This window comes from Myotis yumanensis, unplaced genomic scaffold (assembly GCF_028538775.1).
Source record: "Myotis yumanensis isolate MYYU_CA2020_CCGP unplaced genomic scaffold, mMyoYum1.0.hap1 SCAF_14, whole genome shotgun sequence".
Taxonomy (NCBI): domain Eukaryota; kingdom Metazoa; phylum Chordata; class Mammalia; order Chiroptera; family Vespertilionidae; genus Myotis; species Myotis yumanensis.
The window spans coordinates 29277706-29287324 of NW_027223765.1; positions in this window are offsets into that span (position 1 = coordinate 29277706).

Genomic DNA, 9619 nt, shown 5'->3' on the forward strand with positions numbered 1-9619 from the left:
GGAACATATTTAAAGTCAAAACCCACACAATTTAATAAAGTTCTTTCATTATTTCATAGGGCAACATCAATTTTATTAAGCAAACTGATAAGCTTTGTGAAGAGCACAACCATATCTCATATTTGTTTGTATCTCCCAGCATCTCCTTTGGAAGGTACACAGTAGTTCCTCAGTGCCTACTTAATGATGAAGGTCAGGTCTTTCCCTATGAACTTGATCATTTTCACTGTATGCACTCAATCACCATGTAAACCCAATTTAGGTCTTCTAGATATACACATTATCCTGCTTTTCCTTAAAATTGAATTAAATGAGTCAATGTTGAAACACTAGAAAGTTGCTATCTGATATATATTACCGATTGATCAACTGATTGATTGATTGGTTGGTTGGCTCATTCATTTCCCAAATACTTATTGACCACTTTTATGTGCCAGACACTGTTTTAGGCACTGGGGGGTACAGCAGTAAAGAAAATATACAGAAAATCATACCTTCACTGTGTTGCTTAGATTCTAGTTGGGGTAGACAGAGACATAAAGTAAGTAAAATATATGTTAGATGGCAATAAAACTATACAGAAAAATACAGCAGGAGAGGAGATAAAGAGTTGGGAGAAGAGGGGAGAGGACTATAATTTTATGTAGGATGATCGGGAAAAAACTCACTGAGCACAGACAGGAAGGAGGTGAAGGAATGTGGACATCTGGGTCAAGATAGTCCAGGCGGAAGGGAAAGCAAATACAAAGGTGGGAATATGCCTGAACTATGCAAGAACCAGCAATAAGGTCAGAGTAGCTCACTTACCTGTAATCATAGGAGAGAAAGTATATTTTCTAATTATATATATATGTGTAAAAGTTTAATATAGACCAACATGGGCAGGCAAATGTCCAAAGGCAACTCATGAATTTTGAGAAGGAACGATAGGACAGGACTATAAATGTATTACTATAAAAAAAAAAAAAAAACAAGACTGAAATTTTTAGAGTTTTAGCCCATATCCTTGGAAAACAAAGTCTGAGGCAAGGAGTAAGAGCTGAGTCTTCACCTGGGAGATAAAATCCCAGGATGCAGAGAACATAAAGGGACGTGAGCAGGGAGGAAGGGAAGAGGGCAAGATGACCCATGACTTTTCTGATCACTGCCTCACTGGGAGCCTGGAAAAGATAAGCAAGGCAGCTTCAGAAGCTGTGGTTGGCCCAGACCATGGGGAGAAAGTAGAGGAAATTTTATTGGTGGGTTCCCTGCCCTCACCTGTTTCCCACTGGTCAAATTTTATTTACCAGCTAACCATCACTGCCCCTCCAGCCCCACCCACCATCCTGGACTTCCAGGTTGTGAAACCTGGCTTTTTTGTCAGCTTCCTATGCCTGTGGTGTGACAGCTCATTAAAATTTAGACATGGCAGGAGGAGACAGAGACCAGACCTGCCCCTGCTTAGCCTGACTGCACTATAGCCACCAAAGGGGGAGGCTGAGGATCCTCACACAAGCAACCTGTAGGCCCCAGGCAGTGGGAAATGTGGGGTCTGAGTGGGGTTGGTGTGCAGGAGCAGCTGGGCAGAGCAAGTAGCCGAGGTGGCAATGCTGATGGAATCTGAGGAAGCACATAAGATGTGTCTGATATAGCCAGTTAACAGCAATATTTATCAATAAGAAATGCTTACACAACCCTAAATGCCACTTCCCCTAAGTTTGGGGTAAATTGTGTAGAAGATTAGCTGTATGTATATATGCATGTTTTGTGACAAGAAGAGGGCGGAGTGAAAAATGGATTGAAAGAAGAAGCACCTAAGCTATAACTAAGAAAATATAACAGAGAATGATGTGGGTTGGTTACTCTCTTGGGAACACCAACTAGCTACATTAAGTACCCTAACCAGGTCAATTTCAATTACAAGAGTGTCCCACAGCAGTTAAAGCTAATAGGAGAGAGAGTATGGAAACCTAGAAGATTAAAAAAAAAAAATTAAAACTAATTTAACTGGCTTAATACGAATGAATCTCCTACTTTTTAAAATGGTCAAATGGAAGAAGTTGATAGGTTTAATCATGACTGAAAAATCACTGCATAAATCCTATAGACATCTAAAATATTAGATAACCTATCCTGCTTTTTTTCCCCAATTTTTAAATCATTTCATTATTTGGGAGACATAGTCATAGAAGAAACTCCAAAAATTTAATTTACTGCAACGTAATATTTTTTATAAAGCAAACAAATCTAAAAGGAACAGAAACATATAACTATACTAGAGGCCCAGTGCATGAAATTTGTGCAAGAGTAGGCCTTCCTTTCCCAGGGCTGCTGGCACCAGCTTCCCTCTGGCACCTGGGACCTGGGCTGCTTCCCTCCTCTGGCCGCCCGCAGGCACCCGGGGCCTGGGCTGGCTTCCCTCCGGCCCTGGCTTCGTCAGGAAGGATGTCCGGAAAGACATCCAGTCTAATTAGCATATTACCCTTTTATTATTATAGATAGCCAGATATATCACTAATGTATGCAACACATTTTTGGTGTCTGCCATGAAATACTGCTTTATAAAGACTGAATTTAGAATTGCTTACATTCACTCCTTTATTTCTTGGCCATTCTTCTGACTCTGGACCTGATGCCTGCCCTCTAGCCACATTTCCATGGCCTTGCTCTAGTCTGCCTTCTGTCTGAAAAATAGTTTCCTAAAAATTCAGTCAATGGGACTGGGCTCAAATTCTTCCTCTCTACCTTATCTAGATGACTTCATTGTCTAAGCAGATGAATCTAGTCATTATGCTGAACTCTCTATTCCTTGACCTTCACATCTCCAATGACTAGCTTCTCTTCCCCCTAGTTATCCACATCTGTGATCACTCCATGGACTCTGTCATACTGCTCTATCCCCAAATTTACTAATTCCAGCATCTAGCGTTCTGACCACAATCTCCTCTCCTGTCATCACCATCTGTGATGGTTAATCTTTTTAAAAATATATTTTATTGATTTTTTACAGAGAGGAAGGGAGAGGGATAGAGAGTTAGAAACATCAATGATAAAGAAACATCGACCAGCTGACTCCTGAACACCCCCTACTGGGGATGTGCCTGCAACCAAGGTACATGCCCTTGACCGGAATCGAACCTGGGACCCTTCAGTCCGCAGGCCAACGCTCTATCCACTGAGCCAAACCAGTTACGGCATGGTTAATTTTTTACTGTATCAATTTGGCTAGGCTATGGTGCCTAGTTGTTTGGTCAAACACAGTCTAGATCAGCCGTGGGCAAACTACGGCCCGTGGGCCGGATCCGGCCCGTTTGAAATGAATAAAACTAAAAAAAAAAAAAAAGACTGTACCCTTTTATGTAATGATGTTTACTTTGAATTTATATTAGTTCACACAAACACTCCATCCATGCTTTTGTTCCGGCCCTCCGGTCCAGTTTAAGAACCCATTGTGGCCCTCGAGTCAAAAAGTTTGCCCACCCCTGGTCTAGATGTTGGTGTACAAATATTTTTAAGATGTAACATTTAAATCAGTAGATATTGAGTAAAGCAGATTACCCTCCATAATGTGGGTGGGTCACATCTTGTCAGTGGAACACCTTACAAGCAAAGACTGAGGTATCAAGACAGATAGACAGGAAGAAAGAAAAGAAGGAAAGAAGGAAAGAGAGGGAGGGAGGGAGGGAGGGAGGGAGGGTGGGTGGGAGGGAGGGAGGAAAGAAAAGAAAGAAAAGTACCATAGCTCCTGCCCTTAAACAACAATCAGACTAGTAGAAAAGATAGACAAATGCAACACAGCCTTCTTGTATTGCAACGTTATAAAGGTGAATACAGGGAAAAGCAGGATGGTCATAAAATAGGTCATTTTCATGGATAGGGAGTTAGTTGACAGTAGTCAATAAAGCTTTTGTAAAATGGCATCTAGCAAGTGTGGGTCTCTACTAAAAAATGAGCCCTCTCTCATTGTGAGAACAAAAATACTAGGTGGAGAATCAAAAGAATTTTAGTCCCCAAACTATCTCTGAGAAGCCATGCAACTATCATCCGCTCAATTAACCAACTTGGAGCCTTAGTCTCAACTAGACAAGCATGCCAGACTAGATTATTTTTGACAGACATTTCTCATAATTTAAGAGTCCATGTTTAAAATCTCTGCTGCTATTTACTCTCACAGGCCTCCTCAGTGATCTCAAGCAGCTTACAATTATGGCCTTGGAGGGCAAAAAAACCCACATTTATTTAAGCTATTTTGGTTGTGGCATTTGTATGCTTTCCCTATTCAAATGAAATTTTCATGGTTATGTTTGCATTTGAATTATGCTACTGACACACAAAATGAATCAAGTAAGTATTCTTTTCTACATTGTTATTATCGGTACTCCCATTTTGTAGATGAAAAAACTAAGAGTCCGAGAGAATGAAAAGCTTGCATAACCTAACTTGATAAGTGAAAATAGGTTTTAGATAAAAACTGTGCTTTTCGAGTACCTGATTCCAAAGCCAGGGTTCAGGCTGGGGATGCAGGTCTTTATCACCTGGAGGGCAGAATGCTGTAATTTTCCTTTCTTGGGGATTTCTTTGAAAATCATCTCAATGCAACAATTCTTGCAGAAATAAGAGTACAACTTTTCTTTGACACAATCTCTGGGAAACTGATCGAGCCTTTCTCACTGATGGCACTGGTCCTTTTGGGAAAATAGAGTCTGAAGTCATTCTGTAACAAGATGATGACTAGTTTAAACCTTTCTTTCCCTCTTGAATGGGGACAAAGTATTCCGTCTTCTGGTTTCTCCTTGTGAATCACATTTTATCTAAAAACTAGAGAGTAAATTGAAATGTTTTTCTTTTTAAAATATTTTCTAAAGTCTTCAGCCCCACAATTGGGACTTTATTGTAAAGTTTGGGTATTTTTTTGTGTGTATGGTATTTTCTGTTCAAGATAGAGAAACCAAACAATGCCTTAAGTCTAATTTGGGGCTTGGAGAACAGTTTCCCCATTTATGACATTTGCTTTGAGGCCTTTCATGCCAAGACTGAGACTAAAACAACAAACTTTTTCACTGCTTCTAGATCCAGTTCTAGTTGTGTCTGTTTTGGGGCTCAGTAACACAAAAATGGCTGATCACATGAACATGATAAAAAAAAAAGTCATGACTTTCTCATCAGACACAGAAAAAGCATCATACAAAATTCAATATCCATTCATGATAACTAAACTTGGTTAAGAAGAAAACTTATATAAACCCTACATTAACATCATTTTTTATAGTGAGACACTTGGTGCAGGTCTCTGCTCCATTCATTTGCTTGGCTGGAATTCTTTCTCAAACTTTTTTTTTTTTCAGATTGGTATGCAGGCAGTGGATACTTTGAATTCTTGCATTAATGCAAATATTTTTCTTTCACCCTGATTGGTAACTGAAACTAGAATCCCTGTGAGGCAATCATTTTCTCTCATGACCTACAGATATTATATCCCTATCTCGGTCTTCCAGTCTGATCCAATCTGATTCTTTTTCAATTGTAAGAAATTTGCTCTGTTTGAAAGTTTTTAAGATTTTCCAATTCCCCTTGAAGTTCAGGACGTTTTGCAGAATGCTCCTGAGTGAATCCTCCCTCATGAATCCTGCCTCATGAAACTTGGAATCCTGGACTTAGTCTATGTCTTTCGGTCTGTCTTCAACTCTGGGACATTTTTTTTCTATTATTTATTTAATTATTGTTTCTCTATTTATTGTTCTTTTTCTTTTTTTTTTTTTTTTTCTTCTGGAACTCTTATTTTTTTTCATGTTAGGGCTTCTGGTTTGCACTTTGAGTCCTTATCTTTTCCCTCTCTGTATTTTTGCTGTGTGTGAGATATTCTTTCTACTTGATCTTCTAGACTACCGATTTAGTTATCAGCTCTGACCATACTCTCAACTTAGTTCATCTTACTACCTTTAATTCATATCTTACATCTAGAAATTCATTTCAGGGCTGTAAATGAATCTCACTAACTGCTGTATACTTTTGTGCAGGTGGCATTTGACTCATCCAGCAATTCTATTTAACTAGGACTTCCTGTTTTGTATTTTTGACTTGTTCTTTATCCCTCTGTCTCCTGTTGGTTTTCTTTGTCTAGTCTTTAGAACTCAGGTGCAGCTGATTAGCTTAAGTTATGGCAGTCTCAAGACTGATGGACTAATGCTACATCATAAAGCAAGTGGCCAGTCTCTGATTGAAGTACCAAGATGGACCTTTCTTATCTCTGATCAACTCAGCTCAAAGGCTAGAGTTCTTCAGCTTCAGGGAGCCTTTAGCCATCTTTGCCATGGAGATGGGTAGGTCTTTCCAGAAATATTCATACAAGCTGATGCTGTCCTTCCTTGAGAGGATACATGGATTTCTAAGACTTAGAACTCTTATTAATACTCAACTCATGCTCCCTCGTTATTGGTTCTCAAGCATTTACTAAGCCTACAGAGAGAAAAGTCCTACTCGTGTACTCCAAGTGGCGTGGTAGAACCTGAACCTGGTTCATACCTACTATTCTCCATCTATCTGCTGGGTCTTATAGTCTGATTCTTAAAGGAGAAAACTGGTGGGCAAATTGGAGTTAAGGAGAAGAGTCAGCCAAAATTATCTACAGACATCACCTTCAAGAATTACTTCTCAGTTCCATGTACAATCAACCAACACACCAGGCCATCCCTCTATGCTCAGATTGTTCCAATGGGACATCACATTTCCAGACCAGGGGCCTTAACTTCTCAGAACCCACCTATTCTGGGGAGGTAAACTGAACAAAAAATTATCTTTCTAGACAACATTTTGTTATTATCAATCACTGCCCTGATAGTGATGGCAAATAGGTTTAATCTTATTTTTCAACTCTAATTTGTTAACCTGCCCTATAAATATTTACTGAACACAAAGATGGTCCCAGATACTGTCCTAGGTACTAGAGATGCATCAGTGAACCTGAATCCTTTAGCAATTTCCATCAGGAACCCGTAGTAAAGAGCTTTTAAGACCAAATCTGAGCCGAGAAATGGAGTGCTGCAATGAATTAATGGCATCTCGCATGGGCAGAGAATTTGAATAGGGCAGCATATGTGTCAAGTATTTGTTACCCCCTTTCCCCCCACCTTAGAATAATGCTTATTTTATCTCCTGGTCAGAGTAGAATATATCATTCTATTTTACTTTGAGACTTCCTTTTTGTGACTTGCTGAAATTTTTCTGACTCTGGGATATTGAGCACATTTTGTGTTAAGTTTGGATCTACAGACCTTCTAGCCTCTTTCATACTGGTTGCTGCATGTCTCATCTTTTCAATCCTACAACCACAGAAGCACTTCTCCAGAGGATCTGAGCCCCTTTCCTTAAGCACAACTTGGCAGGAGCTATAAGGGACACTATATTATAGATCTTTGGCAATGCTAGTTGTTGTGTCATTTTAAAATTAGAAAGGAGTAATTTCTTGTTCTTCAAGGAAAAAGTACTCATGTCCTATAAAGTATTTTAGGTCATTATTGCTATTGAAATGGAGAGCATCTCCTTAAATTTTATACCTAGGCACTTCACTTGTCTCACCTTAATTCAAGCTCTAATTGTCATTCCTTTGTAACTATTACATTCTGTCTATATTAAAAATTATGTCTTCTTAGATATTCTGTAATTTCACTGTAATATGTCTAAACAGAGATTTATTTTTATTTATTCTGAATATCATAGTTCTTGTCTCTCATCAATGAAGAAAAATTCTCGTCTATTATCTCCTTAAATATTGCTGCTTCTTCATTGTCTCAGTTCTCTCTTTCTGGGACTCTGTTACTTCTTCTCTTTGCCTCCCTGCACTGCATTCTCGATAATTTTTTCAGATTCATCTTCCAATTCATCAATTCTTTACCTAACTATGTCTAATTAGCCTTTTAAGCAATTCAATCATTACTTTTTAATCTCAATTATTATATTTCTATTTCTGGAGACTCTACTTGGTTCTCTTTTAAACCTGCTTCTTTCTTGGTCTTTTCTTGAGCGTTACCAATCACTTTCAATTAAATGCATAGTTTGGATTTTTTTGGCTCACACATGTAATGAAAATTTTGGTGAATGAAAGAGCCAGTTTATGCTTATAAATCTCCAAGGAAGACATCATTTTCTCTTCATTTAGAGCTAAGGCAAGTTTTCTTTTTGTCTCCCTTTGCAGGGCAAGTTGCCTCCCACCCCCCAAAATTGTCTTTCACCTACTGCCATTCTTTGGGAGACACAGATTTAAGCAGAAAGCTCTGATCTGACTCCCCACATTGTACTGACCTTAAGCTTTGTCTATGTTCCCAGACCTGCCCTTGAAAACTGAAGCTCTAATTTGTCTGGAATAAGCAGACGTCCCTGGGAGTCCCTGGGAATCCATTGGCACATTGCCCACTTACCTTTCTGGATTATTGCTTTATTATTATTTTGCCTTAAGTATTTTCCTTCTATTTTGTCAGTTTAGCTATGGAATAAGCTTCCATGTAGTTAAATATTTTATTTCGTATTTTTAGGTATTTTGCACCAGAGGAGTTTCTGGAACATTTTAGTTCACTCTATTGCCAGAAACAGATGTCTCCATCATGTTTATATCTATCTTCACTTGTTCAGATTTCATATCTGTATACGATTGACCCATTTATTCATTTTTATTGGTAGCTGGACTCTGAGAATGCAGTCCTTTAAAGGAATCAGCATCCTTCCTGCCCAAATCCTTTTCCTTCTTTTCCCTGCCCACCACTGAAATCTATTAATTACAACAAATCTAAACAGAACATAGCAATGTCTCCCATCAGAATTGTAAATGCTTATAAAACACCTTACGCTATGGATGTAAAGCAAAGTGGATTCATTTTCATATTTAAAACCTATTCTCTTGCCTAGCTGGCATGGCTCAGTGGTTGAGCAGGAGGTTCGATTCCCAGTCAGGGGACATGCCCGGGTTGCAGGCTCCATCCCCAGTGTGGGGCGTTCAGGAGGCAGCCAATCAATGATACTCTCATCATTGATATTTCTCTCTCTCTCTCTCTCTCTCTCTCCCTCTCCCTTCCTCTCTGAAATCGATAAAATAATATTTTTTTAAAAATCTATACTCTTTCCAGCTCTGTTTCCAGCCTACTGGTGATAAAGGGACCGATCACATCTCTGGTAAATTAGGACAGCCAACGACAGAATCTGAATACTTAAGAAATTATCATTTTAGCAAACAACGTGCACCTATCTATTCAGTAGACAGTTGCCGAGCACCTACCAGGTACCTACCAGGCTAAGTACAAGGGATAACAGACCAAATGAGGCCCACCCACCTCTGCGATGACACTGAACATGTGCAGTGTGAAATACCAGCACATGCATAAACAGAATCAGTCCACTTTGGACCCTGTCCTGATGCGCTTCCATCAGGGTTAGCCCCTAAGAGTTCTTCCTTTTCTTCCCTTTCCCTCCCTTCATAAGCAACCTCGATAGTGAAAAATCAGGGAGGAACCTTAACTTGCCTGTGGCTGAAAGATCAAATAAAGTACACACAATGGCCAGCAAAACTCAGCAAATCCCCCAGTTTTGCCCTTTTGAAGAGAAATCGCTTTCTCCTAAAGAAAGAGGAATTTCAAGTTATATTCATTAAAAA